This window comes from Rattus norvegicus, chromosome 2 (assembly GCF_036323735.1).
Source record: "Rattus norvegicus strain BN/NHsdMcwi chromosome 2, GRCr8, whole genome shotgun sequence".
NCBI lineage: Eukaryota > Metazoa > Chordata > Mammalia > Rodentia > Muridae > Rattus > Rattus norvegicus.
Genome location: NC_086020.1, coordinates 110193975 through 110221861, shown reverse-complemented (window position 1 = coordinate 110221861; position 27887 = coordinate 110193975). Strand labels below are relative to the sequence as shown.

The following is a 27887-nucleotide window of genomic DNA, read 5'->3' as shown; positions in this document are numbered from 1 at the left end:
AACCAAAAGTACTTAAAATGTGAATTTAAATAAATTTGCATGGATGCTGGGATGGTATTTTCATCTTTCCAGTTGCTAATCATAATCAACATAGTTTCCAAGGGAGAATGGATAAAAATGAAGGAATTAGGAATCTGAAATATAAATGACTATCTCAGAACTATAGGTGACTAGGGAATGTTTTGAAAGAGAATATTAGTCTTCCACAGCTAAGAGTCTTTTGATTAGTTATCCAACACAAAGTTGTCAGCTGTAAAGTCATATAAAAACAACTGAAACTACACAGACTCCTGATGTGTTTTCACATTTATGCATATATATTTATATTTAATAGTATCAGTTAAAGAAAAAGAGGCTGTGAATTTGAAATGGTGCAAGGCATAGGTATGTGATGACTTGGGGACATTGAAGTGGTTGGGCTTTTCAAATTAAAATATAATTACAGGGTTTGTTCCATGCCCTTTTCTCCCCCCAAAATTTTCCAAATTAAATAGATCTTTCATCCCTCTGTATAGCAGTTGTCTTCCAAACCCACATATCTCTATGCTCATGGTCCTTGAATTTCACAGCTCTGGGCCATACTGTCAACATAGAATTCTAGCTCCAGACATGGTTTGAATAACCGGTGCTGGTGTGCATTCAATCTGAGTGTTTCTTTTTTGGGAGATTGATTTGAAAGAATTGCTTTTCCTATTCTAAGTCTACAGGACATAATTTTGAAGTTGCGTATCCATTAATTTCGTGAGAGGGAAACAGGCATTGAAATTAGCATTGTTTAAGACAAAGGATTGATTTGACAACATGAGAATTGCTGTAGGTAGGGTTTACTTAGGATGGCACCTAACTTACTCAGAAGATATGGCATCTATGGAGAATAGCCCTCAGTAGTCCCGTTCTGGTCATTTAAATATTGAATAACAATGTAAATTTAGTATGCTCTATATGCTAATTTCTATCTTATTTGGTTATGGCTAAGACATAAATTTATAGTTCTTTATGTAGGGTTTCCAACTTTATCTATAGTTCTTTTCAGTAACCTACTTTAAGTTCTGTATGAATAAAGCAATATGCAATCTATGTACTCTATTCTGTCTTTTTGCTCCAAAGTAATGTAAAACTAAATTGTATAGTTTATAATATCAATTTAAATGAAATACAATAAAAATGTACACTATAAGAACATTACTTTTTCTGACTTCTCTGTTGAAGTTTTTGTAAACTTTAGGAAAGAAGAAATGTTTCTTCTGTTTGTAGACATGTTTTTCAATCTCAACCTTGTAGGCTTTGTAAAATAAGACAATCTTTGTCACTATGACTTTAAGATAGTTTGAGTACCAATAGAACAACAAACTGACACAGGGATTGTCTGGACTGAATTTCTAAATTTTGTCATAGACATGGGTGGAGAGCATGAATGGCCCATGTTCTGAAGTTAAAAATTATCTACGAAAATTCATTTCTAAATTACTTATGAAACTATTAGTTCCATTTGATATATAGCATTAATTAATTTAGATAATATTTCCAGATAGCTTATCTATTGAAGAAAGTGGGGTATTAAATTTACCTCCTATTAATATGTTGAGGTTAATCTTTGCCTTTAAATCCAGTACTACATCTTTTAGGAAGTTGGATCCTTAGATTTGGTGTATATATGATTAGAACAGTGATATCTTCTTGGTCTCCCATTTACATGATTGGGATAATAGGTGTCTCTTTATCTCTTCTAATTATTTTTAGTTTGAAGTCAATTTGTACAGATACAAAGATAATTCTGCCACCTTTCTCCTGCTCCGATTTGATTGAAATACTTTTCTCTATCCCTCATCTCTAAGATAATGTATATCTTTAAAGCTAAGATGTGTTTCTTGAAGTTAAGATATAGGGATTTTGTTTCCTGATCCATTCAGTCAGTCTGTGTCTTTTGATTAGAGAAATGAATCCATTGATATTGAAAGTCATGATTGAAACGTGTGTGTTAATTGTGTTCATCATAGTTTTTTTTAATTTTTGATGTTTTTTTTAATTCTCAGTGGCACTTTGCATTTAATAATTATGCCTTGGTATTTATTGTCATAGTCTCCCCGCTATGCACATTCATCTCTTCAGTAGTAATATTACTGTATGCATTTGTTAGGTTTGGTTTGTTGGTTGTCAGGGAAATTTTTCTTTTCCTCATTTACTTAAGACAGATAGTTTTGCTGGGGATATTAGTCTAAAGTCCCCATCATGGTCTTTTATAGCTTGGGATAATATATTGTTCCAGAATCTTCAGGGTCTCTAAGGTTTTTTTGGAAAACCAGCTATTATTCCATGACTCTACATATTACTTGCCTTTTCTCACTTTCAGCTTTCAACAAATTTTGTTATTTTTACTTAATGTTTTAACTATGCTATGCCACAGAAATTTTATTTTTTTGTCCTGTCTATTGAGTGTTCTGTGTGCTGGTTGTATATGTATGGGTGTGCCTTATGCATGTATGGAGACGTTTAACTCACTAGGATTTTACTTTCTTTTTTTTCTTAAACAATTTTTAAAGTCTTCTTCTATGATTCCTTTTCTATATTAACTTCTCCTTGAAGCTTCCTTCTATATTCTTTGAGAGCCAAACCCAAGAAAGTTGATCATATTTACAGATGAAAAAGGTACTCACAAGACCCTTTCACCATCATGATTGCCTCTTAGTGTGTGGACGTCCACTTAGTGTGTCACCATGATGAAGTACCTGTTTCATGGTGCCTATCTCAGAATGCATGATGTAATTGCAAGCTGTATGCTTTATTCTTTAATGCCAAATAGTATTGGTAAAGGAGAGAGAAAATAATTTAGATGCCCTTAGATATCCTCTTTGCACAGTGCTCCACAAAACATACAGTCAACACATACCATCTACTAAGGACCATGTTTTTCCAGACCACAGATCCATAGAAGTAACAGAGTTTGTAAAATTCATAAAAAATTCATAGCACTACTAAGAAGCACAACATACCATTTTACTTAGATCTTACAACTTTTTTTAGGTCCAGCTCTCTGATGCTACAAAAGAGACAGGTGAAAGGATGAAGCAAGTTCACTTGTTATACTTGGTCTTCTGTCCCTAAGGGATGAAAATCATGGGAAATAGACCATGTTTCCTCCCAATAAGAGAATATGGGATTCTTTATGCTCCACTTTGTTTTCCTGAAACTAATAACTAACGAAAAGACATAGACTAATAGCTTCAATAAAACTATTTCAGTTTTTTAATCTAGTGTTCCTAGCCATGTTTTATATACTCGAAGACAGTATTAACTTGAGAATACACTGTGAGTGCCAAGCCTCCTGCCTCATGTATAAAGCTGGGAAAAGTTACACACACCTTGTTTTCACATGATGTTTATCAGTTACCAAGAATTATGATTTAATTTAGTTAAAACAGTAATTACAAATCTTGGCTCTGTATACCAAAAAGCCCTATGGTTCTCATGGATAAATGTTTACTGGTGTATAAATAAAATGCAGAGTATTTGGATAGCAATATTATCTAAAATAAGCTATTTCTTTATCAAGAAAACACACTTTAGTGCTGAGTAAAAGAATAGAAATAAAAAGAAAAAAGTTGGTAAATAAGTTTAAATATTGGGGTAAGGGAATGGTGTAGTTAGTAATGATTTTAGTCTGCATGCATAAGGATTTGACTTGGATCCTCAGAACCCACCTAATAGCATAGTATTGTAGGAAATGCTTATAAGCCCAGTGCAGGTACAAGAGGATCCCAGGTAATGAAGCCACTCACTGGCTAAGCACTGTAGCCAAATTATTGAGCTTCAGGTTTCAGGAGAGACCCTGTATCAAAAAACAATGTGGAATACAACAGAAATAAAACAATATCTATAGAGGATGGTCTTCTCAGACATCAATGGGAGGAGAGGCCTTTGGTCCCTGGAAGGCTCAATGCCCCAGTGTAGGGAAATACATAGGAGAGGAGGCGGGAGCGGGTGGATGGCTCGGACAGCACCCTCATAGCAGCAGGGGGAGGAAGAATGGGAATTGGGAAAAGGGATGACATTTGAAATGTAAATAAGTAAAATATCCAATAACAATAAAAGCATGTGAGCAAATATTGAAAGTAGCATCTTAAATCTGTGTAGAGAACCATAGGATGCTCTCTGAATATATTAACTTGAATGTATCTATTATTTTATTAAATACATTACAAAAAACCAAACAAATAAAAAACAATATCTACATCTGGCATCAACATACATGTGCACACAAATCCCCTGACATATAAATCCATGCATATAAATGGACATGCACACACACACACACACATACACACACACACACACACACACACACACACACAAATTCCGTACACATTAATAAAAGTATTACTAAAAAATAACAGATGACTGAAATCTATTATTGCTGCAAAACAGTTGCAGTTTTGAAACAGGAAAGCAATGGATGTGTAAAATAAGAGTATTGAGGATTTTTTTTGAAAAAGGCAATTTTAGATTGTTGCTAGATTCAGACCAGATATTAGGATGATAGGTGACAGAGGGATTCCCTATTAAAATGCTTGGTGAGCACTCCAGAGGCTGCCTTTGAGTTAATCAGTAATTTTTCACGGACGACATCTAATCTATGAGTATAAATTACTTTGCACTCTTATTATTCCTTAATTGAAGTGAACCAATCTGAAATTGCCATGGATGTCGCAGGAATGATTCTAGCCTCAATTAACTCGGGTAAAATTGAAGCCCTTTTCTCCCTGAACTGGGACTATTGTCTGACATCTTGTATTTATTTAAATTGTTGCTAGAAAATTAGAGAGGCTCTGTGTGACTAGGTGTTTCATAAGGATGTTCTGGAGCTGAACGAGCAGCTACGAAATCTATTTCCATGTTAATCTAGACCAATTTTACGCAGCTGTTTTTTTGTAACAGATGTGTAGCCAGCAGTGGCTTAATCTCCCTGGATTCCATTTGGGAAGTGGAGATTAATGGCACTCATTTTTTTTTCCCAAAGTGCCATTTAGAGCCTTTGTGATTTTTAATTCAAAAAGCAACCACCCCTGCGATTTCTGAAAGGAATTTCTCTACAGATCTGCTGCTGTTCATATGCTACATACAACCTGGACATGTGCAGGCCAGAGAAAGCAAGACAGGAGTGAACCCAATATTATGCAAGACATTCATCCAGTTCTAATAATTGTTGAAGGGACATACAGACATTAGCAGCTGCAAACTAATATAGCAGTCTTAAGATACCTTCTTCTTGATAATTTTTTCTGTAATTAAAGGGTGTGAAGGAAATGTCACAAAGTCAGAAAACATTTATTGAGCCATTATTATTCTCAGAAAGTATAATTAGCACATACTGTACAAGAACTATAAAGACTGTGTATTGTATTAGTGTGTGAAAGACCACAACTAAAAGCAGCCACAAAGAATCAGCAGATGGCCTCACTGAGGGTCATCCCAGAAAGAATGGAGGGAACAAGCTAACCTACTTGAGGAAAATGACTGACAAGCACGTCTGTCTATCCATCACCTCCATATGTTCAGGACTGGATAAACATATGAAAGAATAATTCCTAGAAATCAATAGCACAGGAAACTACATAAGCAAAACATCTGCTTATATGAATGCTGATGAATTTTTACCATTATTGGAATCACTGTGAAACATTCATAAAATTGGGGAAAATTAGACAGTACTTTGAATGTCTTTATGCTTGGAGGTGTAAGAAGCCAGCTTCAAAGATTGATCTCTGCCTCTGGACACAAGTGTCCACTTTCAGTTAAAATCACAACACTTATGTAATAAATGACTCTATGTGTTATTCCTTGGTGATATATATCACCAGTAAAGTCAAAAAGTTCCTGTTATCAGTAGGCTCAGTGTTCAGTGAGCTTACTTCCGTTGAGCACAGATTTTCTCTGCCTGTCTAGTAGGAGGTCTCTCTGAACATCCTAGAGAAAAAAACCAAACTTGCTTTTTTTCAGGTAAGACTCAGTCTCTCAGATCCAACAGAGGACCTGGTGACAGGCCTTGCTTGTTCCCACTCTATCTCTTCCTCTCACTTTTCATCTAAATGATACTATCAGTACTGCTGAGAACTCCACCATCTTTTAACTTGACTCTGAGTTATCTATAGACCTCCAGTGCCTGTCAGCTATCAGCTAGGCCACCCTGCAGTCATCAGTCAGTAATCTAGCAGACTGTGCTCAGAGATGAGCTAGATAGACCAAGAACACATCTCATCACAGCTATCTCTGGAAATAACCCACAGCCTTCTCAGCTGGAAACCACTGTCTGTGAACTAGTAGAGATCCTCAGGTTCATCAGTGCCAGCTAATGTTCCACTTTACCTCAGCATTTGCCATCATCCAAACACCGAATGATGGTGTCTGTAAACTGGCTTGAAGTTTTTCACAAGTGTGAAGTACTGTAAAATGTGTTATTGAATGAAAATCCCATGATGTATGTTTTTAACTTGTGTCTGCTCTTAAGTCAGCAGAACTGGCATGAATATCACTTTCCTTTGGCCTCTGTAAGCAACTGAATAAGTAGCCACACCATTGGCTCAACTTCAGTGCAGTAGATGCTACACTTGGGATCTATCTTCAGATCTGCAAGTGGAGGTCAACCAGATCAGCTAAACAGGGACCCGTGGTGGGTGGACAACAAAGACAAGCTTCTACTTGGCTAATGAGAAAGAAATCCAGGTTAATTCATGTGTTTTTGACTTCCTCGAATTTTCAGAAATAGATATTCAGTGCTAGAGGCTTCTAGACTATATAAATATATTTATTTTCTCTCTCCACAAATCACCATAAAGAGTCATAAGCAATAGAGTCAGAGAGTAAGTGAAAACTGTTTATAGAAATTCTAAATACACCCTTTGTGGCCAATTCAACAAGCATTTCTTGAGCACACACTATCCTTACAAAGTATACTAGGAACGTTCTGTGTGACAAGAAAAGCTGAAAGTCTATCAATGTGGGTTGCCAGAATGATGTGGTATGATATGATATAATATAATCTACAGTCTTATAATAATTCTGCACTGTTATCCTTTCAACGTCTGCTTTTTTCTCCCTACTTTGTATGTTGTTTATATGTAAACTTAGCATGCCCCTACATATGTAGGGAAGGTTTACTTAAGAACTAAACGTTATCCTGAAGAGAATTTAGGAAATAAGTCCACAACTATTTCTATTTTAGTAGCATAACTAAATAAAATGAAGTATACCCCCAGTCATATATATATATATATATATATATATATATATATATATATATATATATATATATATAGAGAGAGAGAGAGAGAGAGAGAGAGAGAGAACACTTGTATTTTTTATGCCCTTCCCTCATTTTATATCCTATCATCAGTTCATCTGTGATCAGCTGTAAACAGAACTGCAGTTTTCACATTGCCTTTTAATTCCTTCAATGCACCTATTTGAAGTGGAAGCTTAAGGGTTCTTTGGAAGTTTGTTCAGATGGGGTTTTGTTGGGGCAAACACGTGAAGGAGTGTGTCCTGAAGTGGACACAGGTGAAAGGCTAAGGCAGACTCGTGAAGAAAAGTTTAGCTGAAGCAGATACAGGAAAGAGGATGTTCTGCTATAGCAAACATATGAAGCACATGTGATAAAGGATTTGTCGCTAATGTCACACATGTATTGGTCCTTCTTACACTGAGTAGTTGAGCTGCATTTGTCAGGACTCCATAGAGACAAACATAGCAAAACCTAGCGGTGTGCCTCAGCTTCTCGCCACTCAAACGTGGGTTGATTTAGAGTGATGTCAGCTAAGGCAGATGCATGTGCTGTGACAAGACGTGTGGAGGACATGTGATGTTTGGAGGGTATAGATAGGACAGTGATGGAGCCTGAACTAGGCTTAATCATAGAACTAGCTGTGCAATGCTGTGGGTCTCTAGTCTGAGTGATCCTCACTTCCCTGAGAGATGTTGAGAATTTCTCCTGGATTTTCTGTTGGCCCTGCTTCTTGAGCCCAGCTTGAGGTCTGGCTGCCTTTGCTAGGTCATGTCACTGCTGTTGCTAATGGATCACTGGGCTGCCACTGCTAACCTGTGAACTGAACTGCCAATTTCCAGACAACGCAGAAGGGAGTTGTTCCAAAGAACCCTTCTAAACAAGTCTGCTTCCTCTGATATCCTTTCTTTTCCACCTCCTTTGATGGGTGTGGGCTACAAGGGAGGGTAAAGCATTTAAGAACCATTATTAAAAATAGGCATTTGAAAAAACTGAACTTACATGTGTTATTTATCTCCTATGCTTTTAAACATAGGTCCTTAGATAAATAACACTCGACTCTTGTTACCAGTGCAATTTTCTTTGACGTGAACAGTAGGATAGATGTGTTCTGAATGTAAGGGACAGTGCTTCTCCACCACATACTCCCTCACAGCTATATAACAGTATTCATAGTGTATGGAGAATGGTACAGTCAGAGAAAAGTTCAGGGCTAGTCTCAGTGGGTTGCATGTTCAGGGATTGTCTTTCCTGACTCAAGACTAGACAGTGCTCTCCCCAGGAGCTTTACTGGGCAGTTGGCTTCTTTACCATGTGAACCCATGTCAACTGCAGCTACATCATAGTCCTTTTAAAATTACTGAGGAATTGAATGAGTCCTTTAACCACTTATCCACTTTATGGAAAGTGAGACCTATTCTACCCAAAGGAAGTCTGAAGAAACCAGGGATCATTAGTTTGGAAAGAGACAAATTTTCTGTGGAATAATGTTTAAAACCAGGGAATATTTCTTTCCCTTTTCTGCTTAGTTATTTTTCTTCTTCCCTGATTGTTCTATTGTGTTAGAAGAATGAGGAAGCTGTGAGCCATTGTCACAGCTGGGTCATACATTTGCTCCAGTGTGTGACCTGTAGAAAAGAGAAGATTATCCTGAATGCATGCTGGGTATTTGTTAAGAGAGAAAAACTTTAAGTGTTCAGAAGAGAGATGCTTAGATGCATAGGGGAAAAATTCTCTAACTTGTTACAGAAATACAATGTTTTCTTAAAAAAAAAATACTGCGCGCAAAGCCATGTTTCATAGTAAAGTGGTAAGCATCATTTATTTTTTTTGGGGGGAGGGTCAGAACCAAACTTTAAGATTCTCTTTGTCATGAACTTCCTAGGTGATACCACATACGTATCTGTTTATGAAAGCTGTTATTTAGACTGAATTAAACACATGCACTAAATGCTTAGCCAGTCCCTAGCATACAGCTTCTCAATATGTTCCAGTTTCAATTTCCTCTGACTGCTCACCATTCTAATTATGGATTTATATGTCTGCATGTGTTGTGTATATGGTGCATGTTATATAGTATTTCTGTGTATGTGTGTGTATGGGTTCAGTGGAATATGCATATATGTGTATGCTGTGCTGACTGTATATGGATGTGTGTGATGAGTATGTATGTATGTAGTGTGTATATGTGTAGTGTGCATATGTATGCATTGTGTGTGTGTGTGTGTGTGTGTATGTCTATATCACTTGTCTTTACTGACCTTCCCCTTGTTTGAAGCAGTATGTCTTGTTCAACACTGTACATACCTGTGATCTGGCCCACAAGCTTATAGGGCTTCCCCTGTCTGCCTCCCTTCTCTTCTGACACTGGGATTAGAGTTCTGTGCTTTATATGAGTTACATGGAATACAGCACTGGCTTTATATGTTCTGATGATCTGAATTGTGACCCTCCTGGTCACACAGCAGATGCTTCATCCACTGAGCCTCTTCCCCAGCCCTCCAATTTTTTAATTACCGTGAAATAGATATCACTAAAAGAAAAAAAAAAGACATGTTAAGCAGGCTTTATTCAGGAATGAGCAGTAAAATATAGTCATAGGTTGCTTAAGTTGAAAAAATGTTGAGAAAACTATCACTGGTGATTCAGTCAGGCCGTGAGCATTATAACATTTTCCACAAATTAAATTCTTTACAGTGTTACCAGTAAACTACTCTGATAGGCCAAGTGCAGATGAAGCTGATCACCTAGGAAAATGTGTTGGAAAATTGACTTGCTTAACTCTTTATTAAATTGAAGAGGTTTTATTGTTTGCTGGGTAAACAAATTAAGATTACAGAAGAAAATGGATGCTAGCATAATACCTAGAAATAGACATTGAATTCTGGAAAAAAATAAAAGAACAAGAATAATAAGTTGCCAAGCCTACCCTGCCAAAACCAAAGAGGTAGAGGATAAAAGACAATGGAGGGGATTATATTAGTGCAGCTTACTCAATGCTGGGACTCAGAACAGTTGAAGAAGTTTCCTGTTTGGTTGGTTTTTACTTCTGATCATTAACGATGTAAGAAGAACCATGGCCCATGTCAGAAGAACTCTGGAGAACCCTGACCTAGTATTTACAGGTTATCAAAAAACTGATTGATACATACTGTCTGTAGTAGAGAAAGGGCTTTATTTTGATGGTGATTGTGTAGGAGCTGACACATTGATAGATTACAGTACCAACTCATCCTAGTAAGGAACCCCAGGTTTGCTCTGATTGTCAATTTGTTCCTGGGATGGGCCATTTTACTTTGCTTTGGAATACTTTGACTTCAGCCATGGAAAATCCAATCAAATCTAATTTTTATAGAATCCTCTACTAATAGAAAAGTGCAGTATTTATGATGGCTGTTCACAAAACTACTCAGAAGTGAAAATCTTTCACATCATGCTCATTGCAATAATAGATGGGTATAGATTCTTATAAGCAGCATTAGTAATATTTATTTTCTTTGTAAGAAAGGGTAGATGACATTCCTTTAGTACTTACAGGCATAAGTGAATCTGTTCACACACAACTAATGCTTAGCCTTTGGCCAACACTTACTGTAGAATACTTGGTTCAATACCCTAACCCATCATCAAGAGTACAACACTTTTTAATGTCATCTCTAATAGACATGCTTCCTTTCACAACGTCCCATAGTCTGCCCAACAGCATCCATTTTAAGCTTAGAAATCACAATAGACCCAGTAGTCATCAATATCCAGTAGTGCTTCCATCAGCTCTACTGTGATTTCTTTCTTTGTTTGGTTTGCCTGGTCAGAATGTTTAAGAGGCTACATAATATTTCTTTTGGCATGGATAAACCTCGAAGCAGAGCATTTTCTATAGAATAGATAGCCTTGCCTTTGTTACATTAATTTCATTCAAACAAATTGAAAATTAACCTACTGTAATTTGGCTCTGATCAACAAATATTCTACTCCCATTATTTATACATACTCTTATATAAGGGTTTCAAAGAGTTCCACATAGTGCAGACAAAAAGAATGAGATTACTTTGCCTGAGAGTAAGAAAGAATACACCTTAAGTATCCTGCCAGGGGAGCCTGCCAAATGTTTTCTATCTTCTCTGAGCACAGTGAAAATGGGAAACAGCCTTAAACTATACAGATATTTTAGTTCTGGAAAAAATTTCCTAGCAGTAAGAATAATAAAGCTCATTTGTAAAGGATTCTTTTCAAGGTAGAAAGAGCCATAAAGGTAAAATGAAGGATTTTATTGGTCCACATTTTCAAATATTTTCCTTCTTGAAAACTAGAAAGACAATTTGTAGATAAAACCAGCTTATTCACTTCAAGTCAATAAAACCATGTTAGATTGGCTGTGTATGTTTCTGATTTGTAGTGGTTTTTACTCAGAAAAATATCTTAGCTGGTCTAGAATAATTAATGTTGATTGAAAGACAGGTTGAGTGACTTCTTGATGCTATAACACAGAATAGCATAGCATAGAATCAGCTCGTCCAGAAACCAAAAGGGAGAGGTTGCATATGTACAACTTAGTGTCTTTTTCTTTAAAAAATGTTTAAATTCACTGCTTGAAAATTTTATATGATACATTATTTTTATTAAATCCACCCCTATTCTTTCCCCCCAAACTTTTCCAATATCCCCCACCATTTTCTCTTCCAACTTCACATACTTCTTTTAAAACTCTCTTAGCCTACTTAGTTAGGAAGGAATGTATGTGTATGGATGTAGTGCCATCCATTAGAGCCCAGGCATCTTCAGGAATCATATTTCTGAAGAAAATAGAATCTTTCCCTAGCTATAATTGCTGGTAGTTCTTCAGCTACAGATAGGACCACGTAAGCCCCTTCCTCATGCCTGGTAGGGTTTAGCCTGGCTTGTTCTTGTACAGATCTGAGAATAGAATCAGAGCCATGTTTTAAAGTTTTCTCCATTTACTTTGTTGTTGGTTACTGGTATGCTGTATACTGTATATTGCTTTTACTATTTTTAGGTATGGGTCTGGAATTCCTGAACTTTCCAAGACTTTTACCATGAAGGGGTGTTGAATTTTGTCAAATGCTTTCTCAGCATCTAATGAGGTGATCATGCATTTTTTCTTTGAGTTTGTTTATAGTGGATTACATTGATGGATTTCCATATATTGAACCAACCTGGCATCCATAGGATGAAGCCTACGTGATCATGATGGGTGATCATTTTGATATGTTCTTGGATTAGTTTACGAGAATTTTATTGGGTATTTTGGGTCAATATTGATGAGGGAAATTGGTCTGAAGTTCTCTTTCTTTGTCGAGTCTTTGTGTGGTTTTGGTATAAGCATAATTGTGCCTTCATAGAAGGAATTGGGTAGTGTTTCTTCTGTTTCTATTTTGTGGGATAGTTTGGACAGTATTGGTATTAGGTCTTCTATGAAGGTCTGATAGAATTCTGCACTAAACCCATTTGTTCCTGGGCTTTTTTTTCCTGGCAGACTTTTAATAACTGCTTCTATTTCTTTTGGAATAATGGGACTGTTTACATGATTTATCTGATTCTGGATTAACTTTGGTAACTGGTATCTATCTAGAAAATTGTCCATGTCACCCAGATTTTACAGTTTTGCTGAATATAGGCTTTTAGAGTAGGATCTGATGATTTTTTTTAATTTCCTCGGATTCTGATGTTATGTCTCCCTTTTCTTTTCTGATTTTGTTAATTTGAATACATGCTCTGTGCCCTCTGGTTAGTCTGGGTAAGGGTTTATCTTTTTCTCCCTAGTTATTCAGTATAGTACTCAAACTGCTAGCCAGAGCAATCAGACAACAAAAGGAGGTCTAAGGGATGCACATTGGAAAGGAAGAAGTAAAAACATTACTGTTTGCAAATGATATAATAGTATACTTAAATGACCCCAAAAATTTCACCAGGGTACTACTAAGTCTGATAAACAACTTCCGCAAAGTGGCTGGATATAAAATTAATTCATTCAAATCAGTAGCCATTCTTTACTAAAGGATAAAGTGGCTGAGAAAGAAATTAGGAAAATAACACCCTTCACAATAGTCACAAATAACAAAATACTTCAATGTGACTCTAACCAAGCAAATGAAAGATCTGTATGACAAAAACTTCACGTTTCTGAAGAAAGAAATTGAAAGATCTCAGAATATGGAAAGATCTACAATGCTCATGGATATTGACAGGATTAATATAGTACAAAGGGCCATTTTGCCAAAAGCTAACTACAGATTTGGTGCAATCCCCATCAAAATTCCAACTCAGTTCTTTATAGAGTTAAAAAGAGCAATCTGCAAATTCATTTAGGACAACAACATAAAAAAATAAAACTGAGATAGCTAAAACTATCCTCAACAATAAAAAACTTCATGGGAAATCACCATCCCTGACCTTAAGCTGTATTATAGAGCAATAGTGATAAAAAACTGTATGGTATTGGTACAGAGACAGCCAGGTAGATCAAGAATAGAATTGAACCCAGAAATGAACGCACACACCTCTGACAAAGGAGTTAAAACTATCCAGTGTAAAAAGGGTAGCCTTTTCAGCAAATGGTGCCAGTACAACAGGAAGTTAGCATGTAGAAGAATGCAAATTGATCCATTCTTATCAACCCGTATGAAGCTTAAGTCTGAGTGGATCAAGGACCTCCACAAAAAACCAGATACACTCAAACTAATAGAAGAAAAAGTGAGGAAGAGCCTTGAACACATGGGCACTGGGCAAAATTTCCTGAACAAAAGACCAATGGCTTATTCTCTAAGATCAAGAATTGACAAATGGGACTCAGTAAGTGAGACTTGAATTCAAAGACCCAATACCTACGTAAAAAGCCCAGCAGAGCTTTGTGTGCATGACATTCAGTTTATTGGGAGAGACAGAAGGATCCCAAGAGCTCTTTGTCTAGCCAGATTTGTGAAAAACCCTGTATCCAAGCAATAAGGCAGAAGCCATAATGAAAGACACTAAATATCCTCCTATGACCTCCATATATGCAGGCATAGCAGGCATAGCAGGCGTAGCTGTCAGAACCTTCACACCCATGTGTATGCAACACACACACACACACACACACACACACACACACACACACACACATATCACAGAGAGAAAAATACTCAGATAAGCACACAGAGGCACAGAGAAAATGTATTATATCAACCACATTATATTAATCGACTTGCATCTGTTACCCAGTTTTCTATACATTTCAAAGAAGGTTGACAGACAATGTTTCTGTGAGGCATAAAATGACTGAGAAGTTGTACAATGCATGTTAAAGTCAATACTTTCTCTTCATTGTTGTTCATCTTCAACGCTCATAATAAAATATGTATGTATTTTATGCACATTGATAACTGTCATAATAACAGAATGTTTCCTTTATTTTGAAAAAAAAAACAGTCACCAACTCTGTACATTAAAATGCTGCGAGATACATTGTCATTTCAGCCCACAGCAGCTGTCTCTTGTACCAGCTTTGCCAAATGTCATACTTCCTCTCTAGGGTTTGATTCCGTGAATGAATCTGGGGGAGTGTGCCTTGCTGCATGGCTTGCAACATCAGTCTCCATGCCTTGGAGACTCAGATTCCTCCTCATTTCACCTCATGTATATTAATAGAGAGATTAGTTTCACTTCTTTCTTGAATAGCTAATCACTGTCAAGAAACATCCACTGATGGCATGCAGGTTAAATTTGCTGAAAAGACAGTGACTTCAAACTAGAAAATATGATGTTTAGTGAAAACTACACCCAGGACAGGACCTCAGACTTGTCACCCAGACATGAAAGATTTATTTTCAATTATAAATCTGAGCTTAACGTGAGGTGTCCTGGGGGATATTCAGATATTCTAAATTGATCTTCTACTTTTTTCGATATTTCCTTTGTCACTGAATGACATTCTGTGGCCCATTGAACTGAAGATTCACATTAGACACCACGGGAATTGTAGGGCCACTAAAACTTTTGAAAATTACTCCTAGCATAATAGCACAATACGTTGACGACTTTTTCTCAGGTGATTCTTCTTCTTGAGTGCAAAAGAGATAATAGGCTTTAGGAAATACTGCTAGCACATCATATGGGCCAACAGCACCACAGCTTAACTATAATTTGCAAGCAAATGTGTATGCCAGCTTTTAGTAAAAGATTGATTAATTGTTCATAGTGAATTCAGAGATATCATAGGTATTTTTTTGGCATTGGTAAGAAAGGTTTCCCCAAAGCTGATGACTGGAGTTACTGACACTGGATATATAGTGATGGCCTCAGGATAGGTTAGAATCCTGTTCTGGTGTCTTCATGTCTGCACTGGAATGCAGAACATATGGCCTTGTTACACGGTTTACACACTTATCTTGTAGGAACTACTAACAGAAACTATTTGACAATCTTTTTTTCTTTAAAAAAATAACTTTGTAATTCAAAATTTAGAAAATAAGAAAGTTAAATTAGCACACTCTTGTCAGTAACCAGATTGTTGAAGACTTGGATGATTTTGTTTGCATTGCTTTTGTAATCTGACATTGATTTTCCTGGGGTTTTTTATTTTTGGTTATTTTTTATTGGATTTTTAAATTTACATTTCAAAGGCTATCCCCTTTCCCCCACCCAACAACCCACCCCTTCCTGCCTACCCGCCCTGACATTCCCCTACACTGGGGGTTCCAGCCTTGGCAAGACCAAGGACTTATCCTCCCTTCTGTGCCCAAGAAGACCATCCTCTGCTATATATGCAGCTGGAGCCATGGGTCTGTCCATGTGTACTCTTTGAATGGTGGTTTAGTCCCTGGAAGCTCTGGTTGGTTGGTATTGTCGTTCTTATAGGATTAGAGAAAGGATTGAAGGAGCTGAAGGGATTTTCCTGTTTCCATGTTGGTTTGTGATGTTTGTTGTGGAATATGTACACCATTTTTGTCTCTCACCTTTGAGTCTAATATGGCCATTAAGATGGACAATTGTTCTAGATATCTGGGTATTTTCTGAGACTAAGTTCCTGAAAAGAAGCTACTTAAGAGAAGAAGAGTTTGTTTGGGCTCACAACTTATAGGATTATAAAGCAGGAAACTTATGATAACAGGACCTTGAGGCAGCAGGTCATATTGTAACTCTAGTCAAGAAGTAGATAACAGACAGGAAGTAAATATATCCAGGCTATAAGCTTCAGTCCTGTTCCCAATCAACCACTTCCTCCAGTGAAACTCCATCTCTGAGAGGGTCTATAACTATCAGAAATAGGAGCAAAAACCAGCCTGAAGACCAAGTCCAATCCAAAAATGAAAAGTAATGACAAATGTATGAGCCAAGGAGAAATACAGCATAATTTTACCACAATTGTATTAGATGAAAATAAACGTATGAATTTCAGACAGTTTGTCTTTGGTATATTTAAGTATAGCTGTAGATATGTCTGAGAGTATCAAGGAGGATGGCAGGTTCCCTTTTAAATATAAATACAGAACAGTCCTGTTAAATTTATAGGTAAGCCAGGCATGAAAAACGTGTATGTCTAAATCACTGACATAATGCATATGACTATATTTTCCTATACTCAAAAGTACTTAGAAGTCAACTCACTCTGTTGGTGAGGTGAAAATAAAAATAATAAAAAACAACTCTAAGTCAACCTTAAACCAAGTATTAACAATGTTGAGAAGAAGGTACCTGTCTGAAATTCTCCTGACAATGTCTTGAAGTAACCACATGATCCAGTCAAAGAGTCCAGGTATTCTGTAGAGAAGATTTCATGAATATTCTGCTAAAGCAAAGGGTTCACCAAAGTTCCCATTGCCAAGGCTGGCGGACTCTCACTTCCATGTTTTTATACCCACAGAAGAGTCTATTTAAAGAACAGTTATAATAAACCCAAATGAAAAATGAATCCACGAATCCATCGTGGTATGAATGAATGAACGAACAGCTGAGTAAATGCATACAGGAAACCAAGAAGCAACCATGCGGTCAACTCCAGCTTCAAACAAAATGAAATATATAGTCAGTACTCGTTTCAGATAAAAACCATCGACTGCTACAAATATGAGTATGTCCAGGTCCTGAAAAGAGAAACTTTAGAAACTCCTAACTCATTCATATTTCCCATATAGGAAAAAATTACAATGGTGAACTTGCGGCACATGAAAAGTTACCACCATAACCAAATAGTCAATGGGCGCATCAAGAACTATTAAGGCAACACCATCTTATTTATATTGGATTTTGACAAAAATTATAAACAGAATATGATTGCAAAGAAATTTCTGTTCAACTCTAAATAAGAAACATAGCTGTACTCAGAAACATCTTCAGAAATACCAGTTCAATGAAACAATGAAGACCAACAAACGGTTCAAGTTCAACAACTGTAACACATACTGGGTGTGAAAGAAGTAGAGGTAGGGGAGGGAAGGAGTGGGAAGGGAAATCTGTAGATGTCGCAGTCATATTCAATCAACCACTTAAAATGGGTGGAGGAGAACAAATGCTCTTTACTCCAATAAGTGCGATGTAGACGACAACAGCTGTGGAAGCAAGAAAAGTCTGGGCTACATGAAATCATTCTCAATGTGTCAAGGAGCAAGGAAATCATTTGAAAACCTGTGTGACTTCAGGGATCAATTTTGTCCTCATATCTGTATGAAAAATATTTAACTTAAGAAAATGGCTATTAGATTTTTTTAAGGGTTTCAAACATTTTGGATTATATTAACCTCCAATCCCCAACTCTTTCAGGCACAACTCTCTTTCCGTATCTCTAGCCACCCAACTTTGTATTCTCAAATTCTCCTCATGAGTTAATTTGTCCTGTCAAATATTCTTGAATGTGTGTTCTTCAATTTGGGCGCTCAATTTACCATGGTCTATACTGTTAGAGGAAACTGCCTCGATCTCACTCAGCTCAAACAATTGCCCATAGCTCATGAGGTGTATCTTCAACTCCCCTCTCCCTTTGTTCACATTATTTGGACATGCACAGGTTTGTGCTTGCTCTTACAAACTCTGTGAGTTCATATATACATCTTCCCTGTTGTATCCAGAAGATATTTTCTTCTAGTCATCTATCACTTCTGACCCTTATAGCATTTTCTTCCTCCTCTTCTGCAATTATCTATAAATCCTTGAGAGATAGTATGTGGTATGGATAGTTCCTTTGAGGGCTGCATCTATTCTTGTCTAAACTTTGATCAATTGTAATTTTTTGTTTATTTCTACCTATTGCAAATAGAAGTTTCCCATATGAGGGCTAAGAGATGTATTCGTCTATGAATATAGCAATAAGCCAAGAGGATTTGCAATGACATCAGCCCCATTTTGTTACATAATAATAGTATAATCTGGAAGTTTCAATGTCCTAAAAATATTAAATTTAAAAAGTACCAAAATAAGTCAGAATGAAGACAGAAACTTCAGCTATTTTAGTTTGGTGAAGATTGAACTCAATTACTCTGTGGCTCCCATCTGCCTGGAGTCTGTAGTTATTGGACTGTCTGTAATCTTTCTCTTGTGTATGTCTGATGTATACTGTTGCCTGTGTCTTGTGTCTGTGTCTGTCACTTGTGCCTAAGTATATCTCTGAATCTGTGCCTGTCACTAACAATGGGACGATAATTTTTCTGTATTTACTGAACAGCATAGAAACCATGGTGTGGGGAAGAAATGAAGGACATTTTTTTACAGAGCCAGTAACAGAACTGTTACAAGGGAAAACATTATTTTACTGACATCAATTGACTTACAACACTACTCAGAGTCATAAACAGATGCTGTCAGTTAAAATCCACATGTTGATTCCAACATTTATGGATTCTTTATTTTAAGGTTACATTCAAACTATTGCCTGATTTCAGCAAATGATTACCATCTCATAAGAATATGTTATTGTGGTTTTAGGGCATGGAATATTATGTAATTTAAAATTAAAACTATGCATTTATTGTCACTTGTAAAAGATGTTTCCATTGGAAATCCAAGGCCTAGTAATGTTAGTGCTATTCAGCTCAATTTTCATACAAGATGTTTTTTCAAGAACAAAGACTCAGAAATTACAGTCCTGTGACTCTGCCATTTGTTATAGTCTTAGAAAAAATTAAATAACTTACAAGAGAATGCAACAGCCAGGAAACTATGTATACATGGTCTACCTAGACTATGGTGGGTACTAATACATGGTGGGCAGCTAAATGGTGTTCTGTGTGTCATCTGGGTGTGTACTTCTCTACAAAGATCTGTCATTTTTATTATGTCTCAAAGGCATCAAAATCCATCATGATAACCCCTTCAAGGTATGTTTGTTCACATAACGTTGAGATGATTATGATTTAAATTTTTCCAGTTTATCTTATGCCCATGAAATTCTATACCCATTTGACACTAAATTCCCTCTCTTCACTTAGACATTTGTCAATTCCTTCCTACTTTCTATGGTTTTCACCATTAAAAATAATACTTTTGAAGTCCATCAGTGTTACAGGACAGGATTTCTCTTATTTTTTATTGGATACTTTATGCATTTACATTTCAAATGTTATCCTCTTTACCCCCATCTGCCATCTTGCTTCTCTCCCCTTGTTTCTACGAAGATGCTCCCAGTCCTACCCACCCACTCCTACCTCAACACCCTGGCATTTCCCTTGGAAATGAGCCTTCACAAGAGTAAGGCCTTCCTCCTATTGATGCTAGTCAATGCCATTTTCTGCTACATATGCAACTAGAGCCATGGGTTCCTCCATGTGTACTCTTTGGTTACTGGTTTAGTTCAGGGAGTTCTGGGGGTCTGGTTGATTGATATTGTTGTTCTTTTTATGGGGTTGCAAACCCCATCAGCTCCTTCAATCCTTTCTCTAACTCCTCCTTTGGGTTCCTCATGCTCAGTCTGATGGTTATCTGCAAACATCCTCATCTGTATCTATAAGGCTCTGGCAGAGCCTCTCAGGAGACATCCATATCAGGCTCCTGTCAGCAAGCACTTCTTGGCATCAGCAGTAGTGACTGGGTTTGGTAGCTGCATATCAGATGGATCCCAAGGTGGGGCAGTCTCTGGATGACCTTTCCTTCAGTCCCTGTTCCAGTCTTTGTCCCTGTGTTTCCTCCCATGAGTATTTTATTCCTGCTTCTAAGAAGGACTGAAGCACCCACATTTTGGTTTTCCTTTGTCTTGAGATTCATATGGCCTGTGAGTTGTTACAAACACTCCGTCATTATTGGTGGGATTGCAAGCTAGCTAGTACAACCACTCTGGAAATCTGTCTGGTGGTTCCTCAGAAAATTGGACATAGTACTACCTGAAGGTCCAGCTATACCACTCCTGGGCATATACCTAAAAGATGCTCCAACGTATAATAAGGACACATGATCCACTGTGTTCATAGCAGCCTTATTTATAATAGCCAGAAAATGGAAAGAACCCAGATGCCCTTCAACAGAGGAATGGATACAGAAAATGTGGTACATCTACACAATGGAGTGCTACTCAGCTATTAAAAACAATGACTACATGAAATTCTTAGGCAAATGGATGGAGCTAGAAAATATCCTGAGTGTGGTAATCCAGTCACAAAAGAACACACACAGTATGTACTAACTGATAAGTGGGTATCCAAAAGCTCAGAATACCCAAGATTTCTCTCTTTCTTTTTTTAAATTGGATATTTTTTATTTACATTTCAAATGTTATCCCCTGTCCTGGTTTCCCGGACATAGGCCCTCTATCCCATTCCCCATCCCCTTCTTTTATAAGGGTGTTCTTAAGGCAGCACAATGTTTTGCTATATTGATTTGTATTGTCCACATTTTCTACATCTATTTGTAATTATGAAATCATTGTGGGCACTATTAGCCATTGATTATTGTGTAAATTCTGTGATAGTAATGGCTTTCCCTATCGTTGGGATTCTATTTTGTATCATATGACCAGAGGAGACATTGTTAATCATGTAGTATTTGTTTTATAAAATTTTGAGGCATATCTATCCTCTTTCCTATAATGAATCATCTATTTTCACTAATACAATGACTTCAAATTACTGACATCCTTGCCCAAAGAAAATATTTTCTGTACTTTTTAGCATAGTCAGTACATATATATATATATATATATATATATATATATATATATATGTGTGTGTGTGTGTGTGTGTGTGTGTGTGTGTGTGTGTGTATATATATATATACATATATATATATATATATATATATATATGCATCCCACTGTGGTCTTTCCTTTATTTAATGATTAACGATGATAACATGTTAGATTTTGTAACTTATTTGGAAGTATGTGCAATGGTTAGTTTTGTCAACTTGGCATAATCTAGAATCACACGGGAAGCATATCTCAATGGGGAATTTTATCAGTTGGCTTAGGGCAAATCTGGGACAGATTATCTTTATTATCTTTATTATTTATTATTATTTACTATTATCTTTATTAAGTCAATGGTTGGAACAAGAGTCAGCAACACTTTATGACACTATTTGGGCAGACAGTTGTGAATAATTTAAGAGGAGAAACACAGCTAGGCATAGCAGGAGAGAAATAACCACAACTGCATTCATTTCTTTCTATTCTTGATTGTGGATATAAGGTGACCAGCTGTTGGAAATTCCTCCCGTTACTTCCCACAACGATGGTCTATGACCTGAATTGGAAATAGAAATAAACTTTTTCCCCTGATGTTGATTTTGGTGACTGTGTTATCACAGCACCTGAATGAAGCTAGGGAAGCAGGTGGACTTTGCCTATCTTTTGTTGGTAAATTACAATATCTGATAGTTTTTATTTCCTTTTTTAGTAATAGAATTTTATTATCTAAGATGGATATTAATACCTTAGGAATAATATTTTTTACAATTGTTTTCTCTTGGTGTACAGAATTTTAAGTCTGTTTTGAATCCATTTTTTTTTTGTTTTTTTTCTCCTGAATGCTCATCTGTACTTTTATTTTTTGTCTTTACAATACTGGCCATTCTGACAGGTACATCATTTTAATTTACATTTCAACTGAAGTATCCACTAATGGGTAAATCAATAAAGGAAATACAATATATATTCACAATAGAATACTATTCTATCCTTAAAAAGCGTAAGGAATGTTACTTATAACAACATAGGTGAGCCTGGAAGATACTGTACGAAATGGTATGAGCCAACTAACAGAAAGGCAAGTGCTTCCGGGGGTCACTTATGTGCAGTATAAACTTGGCCTTTAGAGAGGCAGACACAGGGCAGTTTCTAGGGGCTGGGAAGGAGAAGGGTCCAGAATGAAAGATATTGTCCAAAGGATTAATTGAATCCATTTGTGAACCTCTATTCTATTTTGTGCCTTGCACTTTGACATAACAGAGAAATGTTGAAATTACCCTGCATTTCTGATTTAAATATTTATATTTTTGTGCACCAGTGTTTTGCCTGCACACCTATATGTGAACCAAATGTATCCATGTTTGAATAAAGGTTAGCAGAGGATGTCAGATCCCCAAGAAGCGGCTTAGTAGCAGTTGTTAGCCACCATGTGGGTGCTTATTACCAAACTCAGTTCTTTACAAGAGCAGTGAGTAAGTGTTCTTGAACCTTGAATCCTCTTTCTAGTGCCAAATCCAGTGTTCTAAATGTTTCTTCTTTTGGCTTATTCCAAGAGTTCAGTAGTCTTACATTTTACATTCACATTCTTTTTTTATATGGTAGTATAATGTAAGAATACAGATTGTTATTTGCTGGGTACATTCAGTTTTTTGAACATTGCATGCTAAAAACTCCTCATTTTGGGGAGTTTTGATCCCATTTTCCCCATTTGTTCTTACATGTCTATATTCATTTCTTTTACAAAAAAATTAAGGAACTGAATAAGCTTAGTTTCACTTACATTTTGAGATTAAAGCTTATAATAATGTAGAAGAAATGATAACTGGACCATAAGATTGCTGGCCAAATGTATCAGCAGTAGGGAAGTTGAAGGCAGACTAAAAGTTCAAGAATGCTGTGAAACCTCCAAACCTGCTGCCATTCATTTCATCCAACAAGGTTATACTTCTGAAAAGTTCCACAACTTTCAACACAGCACCACAATCAAGCAACCAAGTATTTAAACACAAGAGATTCTGGGGAATATTTACATATGCCCACCTTGACAAAGTATAAAGCAGCATATTTCCAAGTAAACTAAAAATTTGGGAACTTTATTAAGCAAAATGGAAGTAAATTATGTTATCATGTATTAATATATTTTGTTTGCATGTGTGTGAATGTTTGTATGTGTTTGTGTGTGTGTGTGTGTGTGTGTGTGTGTGTGTGTGTGTGTGTGTGTGTGTGAGTGAGTGAATGTATGTGTGTGTGCATATGGGATCTTTTGCAAAACTAAGCCTGCTAATATAGCTATTTTACTGTGATGTTTTTAAAATTCAGTAGAAGGATCAAGAAAACTGTCTCTCATCAAAAAGGTCCCAAAAGTCAGTCATGTGATTATTGATGTAGAATCCAGAGACAGTGCAGAGAAAGAAGTGATTGGGTCTGACTGGAAATTCAAATTGCTACGAGGACCTGGGATTTCAATCCAATAATTGTAACTTTTTAATTTTTTTATTTTTAAAAATCATCAATGAGTTATTCTTCTGGTCTATGTTCCTACAAGAATGTCTCACTATCTTGAGGAATCGCCTGTCTACATGGCTGTCCAGTAAATCTCTCCAGCGCACACACATAAACACTATATTTATCATTTCTCGTATCTCCATTATGAAGTATTCCTCAATCAGAAGAACACAACATGGACTTCTTTATATAAACAAATAAAATGATAAATACTACAAAATACTCCAATTTTGCTACCTGTATATACATAATGATTTCATTATATTTAATATTTCTAGGAAATCAAACGCTGATATTCAAATATAGCTTCCATGTCTGAAATGAGAAAATACCTCTAAAGTGCAGAATTCCTAGCTTTCTCCATCTCTCCCTTTTTGGTGGCATCTGTGTTTGTTTTGGTTTTGGTTTTTGTCCTTCCTGTTCTATCTCACAAAACAGTAATATGTCATTGTGTGAGGACATACATTAGTCACATGTTCTTGAACTTGACAATGAAGACTAGAAAAGGGCAGATAAGGCGTGTGATGATTGATTAAGACTTATTTAGTGACACCATAAGAAAATCTCATCAAGAAGTAAGTAGTGCTTTCTGAATGCTGCAAGCTGGAGTCCCCTGAAGGTTCTCATAGTTCAATGTGCAGTGCTAGCCAAGGTTGTCTGAATTAGCCTGTGGTAGGAATGTATCAATTCAAGTAATGCAAAACCAACCAAAGGAACTCAAACAAAACTAAACCAAACCAAATAAAAACTTAAATGAATGTGTCAATGGATAACAGGATACAAAACAAAACAAAATCAAAACCAAACAAATAAACAAAATGCTACCAAGGCTTTTCACTAGGTAATGAGCAAACCATGTCTTGTTCAAGGCAGCAGTTGCTTTAACTTTACTTATTTTGTGCTCTTGGATGAATCTTAGGGTTGTGTTTGAAGATTGAAACAGAAATTAAAGAACGCATACAATCATGTGCCATTCGACTGAGTCCAAATAGACACAAGCGATTGGTTAGTTGCAGTTGATAATGGCAGGGAACATAATTTTTTTCTAGTACAAAGCATGAAGTGCAACTGTCAAATATACATTGACACTATTTGGTTTTAAAAGATTAAATATTAAAGTGATCATAAAATAAATCAGTCAACAGATTAATAGATATGAAAGATGATGACCATGATGAAATGGAAGATGAAAGAAAAATCATTGGATGAAAGGAAAATATATCAATCAGTTGATCTATAGTCATAGATAAATCACAAACAATAAGTAAATAGTTGATGGCTAAGTAGGTCGATGATAGGTCGATGATAAGTAAATTATAGTTATATACACAGTCAATGAGTATATAAATTTTATGTAGTTGGTAGATGATACAATGGGTAGATGATAGGTAGATAAATAATGTATAGATAAGAATATGTAGCTGAAATAATGGGTAAGTGATAAACAATTAGAGAGATGACCTCAAATATACTATAGAGTACATGAAACAGAACTGAGTAACAATGGAGGTTTTGAGTAATCCTGGACATTTTGAGAATAGAGCTAGACTTTTACATTACATCTGGCTCCTTCATCATTAGAGTTTAGTAAAACTTTACATGTGATTTAGTTTCAACAATTTAACTGTGTGTAAAAAATAAGAAGTGACAACTCAGAGATATAATATGCTTTTGCAGTGTTATATGGTAAAAACAATAGGGAACTGACCCATCAACAATGTGGTAAACATGATCACTAAAAGCAGAGTCGAGATGGGACACTATTTACTTAAAGTGAAGCCAGTTTTTTCATTACATGATACACATTGAATAGTAATGCTATTTTTAAATCAACTCTGTGTGGACACTGAGACTCATTTGAATGTAACTGGAGCTTTTCAATATTGATTCATAAGGTAATCAATAGAAATCCTTGTTTTGTAAGAGTGGCTAAAAGTTTATGCAAAATTCATTTTTCTACTTGAGTAGAATTGTAATATAAAATTATAGGTAATAAACTCCTTAGACAACCACAATCTTATTCTTTCATTCATTCTGTTACTCACAAACGTACAGTGTTGTGCATGCCCATATGCATACACATATGATTTCTTTATCCTTCCAGAACTTACTAGCTAATCCTGGAAATTTTTTGATGATATTGTTTTCAAATTTCATGCTGTCAGTCCAGTCTATACTAATAGATTAACAAATTTTTCAAAAATTTAAGTTAATGACTTTATCATACGTCAAAGCTCACAGAAAGAAAATGTAGTTAGAAGAGTTCAATGTAAGGACTTTTTCTCTATACATACTATTCTCTAATTGAGAATTTGAATTTTTCTATGAAAATGCCTGTGAGAAATTTTCTCAAATTATTCTATGATATTAATAAAGACTATTGGGTATGACCAGAAAGATATTTGTTCAAAAGTATGTCTGTTAAAAGTTTACCTGAAACTCATTGATTATATTTCGAAGGTAATATGTGAAAAATAATGCACATGCCACAGGCATGCACACATGCCCCTGCATGCACGCTTGCAGACACATAGAACTAGAGCTTGTATGTTTTCACAATAGCTCTTTGTATATTCTGCCCTGGTTTCACATTGATGACTATCTTGCCTTGTTTTCCTATGTACAAACTGATCAGCAGAAACCTCCCACACTTAAATTACACCCAACTTGAGATTATACTAGTATATCTTAAATTTTTAAATTATTGTATTAAAAGGCTTAACCAACTTTCATTTCAAAGGCATTCAGATGTGTTTGACTTCACCTTTTCCTTTTTATAATGACAGGGAAGAATTTCTTGTTGGGCCTGAGGATTGCACAGCGAATAAACTGAGCAAGCTTGTGCAAGGGGTGTGGGATGATGCCATGAATTCATATAAAATATCAGGTTCAGTGATGTGCATTTGTAATGCCAGGATTACAAGAGAGGCAAAACAGAGGGCTGGATGGTGGAGCCAGGAAAATCAGCTTCAATCTCATGGGCTATGCTTTTGAGCATATGGGGCATGACAGCAGATACACAGGACATCCTCTGTCAACAGCTCAAGAAGTACCAATACCCCCAAAAGTTACCCTTACTTCCACATCCATCCTATGCCACCTATGTGCTGGCCTTAACACATATATACAATATAATTTTTAAAGGTTTTTTGATCCATATTTTAATTTTGATGACATATTTATTTACTCCTTGGTAAGTAGTGATCTCACAGTTTGTTTCTCATGAATAAAACTGAATTCCTAGCTGCTTTTAAAGCATAAACAAATCAAGTGTTTTGATTAACATATTGACTCATCAGATTGAGTCTTTTTTGCTTGCATTAACTTAGAAAACTGGAGTTTAAATTTCTTTTCCATAAAGCCCTTGGTCCTGCCAAGGCTGAACCCCCAGTGAATGTGATTGTTGCGGAGAGGGCGGTAATGGGGGGAGGGACGGGAGGGGAACACCCAGATACAAGGGGAGGGGGAGGGGTTGGGGGATGTTGGCCCAGAAACTGGGAAAGAGAATAACAATCGAAATGTAAATAAGAAATACCCAAGTTAATAAAGATGGAGGAAAGCAATTCTTTTCCAAAAACGTGCTGAGAGTCTTTGAGTATTGCTAATTAATTTAAATATAACAAAACCATAAATATGTTCCATAGTTTCCAGCTTCAGTGATAACTTGTAAGTATATGAATAGGTTAGAAGATATATCATTTATGAAGTATTTTCTACTTTCTGTCTTATAATGTATAATAAACACATTATAAAACCTCCCATACTAGCCAAAGAAGGAAAATATGCCTTAACAGTTCTAAAATAGTTCCTTGACTATTCCCTTTAAACTTTCTAGAGATTCAAAATAAAAAAACAAAACAAAACAAAACAACAAAACTGAGTAGATCTTATTGCTATGGGAATTCCTAGCATTCCAGGAATTTCTTTCGTAGATTAAACTGGCCTTGACACTATGAGTTCTGAGATTATAGCTGTGTCCACCACACTTAATTCAAGCATAGCCTA

General features: G+C 36.1%; 1 protein-coding gene across 23 annotated transcripts in view; it reads left to right on the top strand.

The window, feature by feature from the left end:
* The window catches only part of Nlgn1 (neuroligin 1), a 925330-nt gene that overhangs the window by 888455 nt on the left and 8988 nt on the right, over positions 1-27887 (top strand). The gene's annotated exons all lie outside the window — the stretch shown is intronic.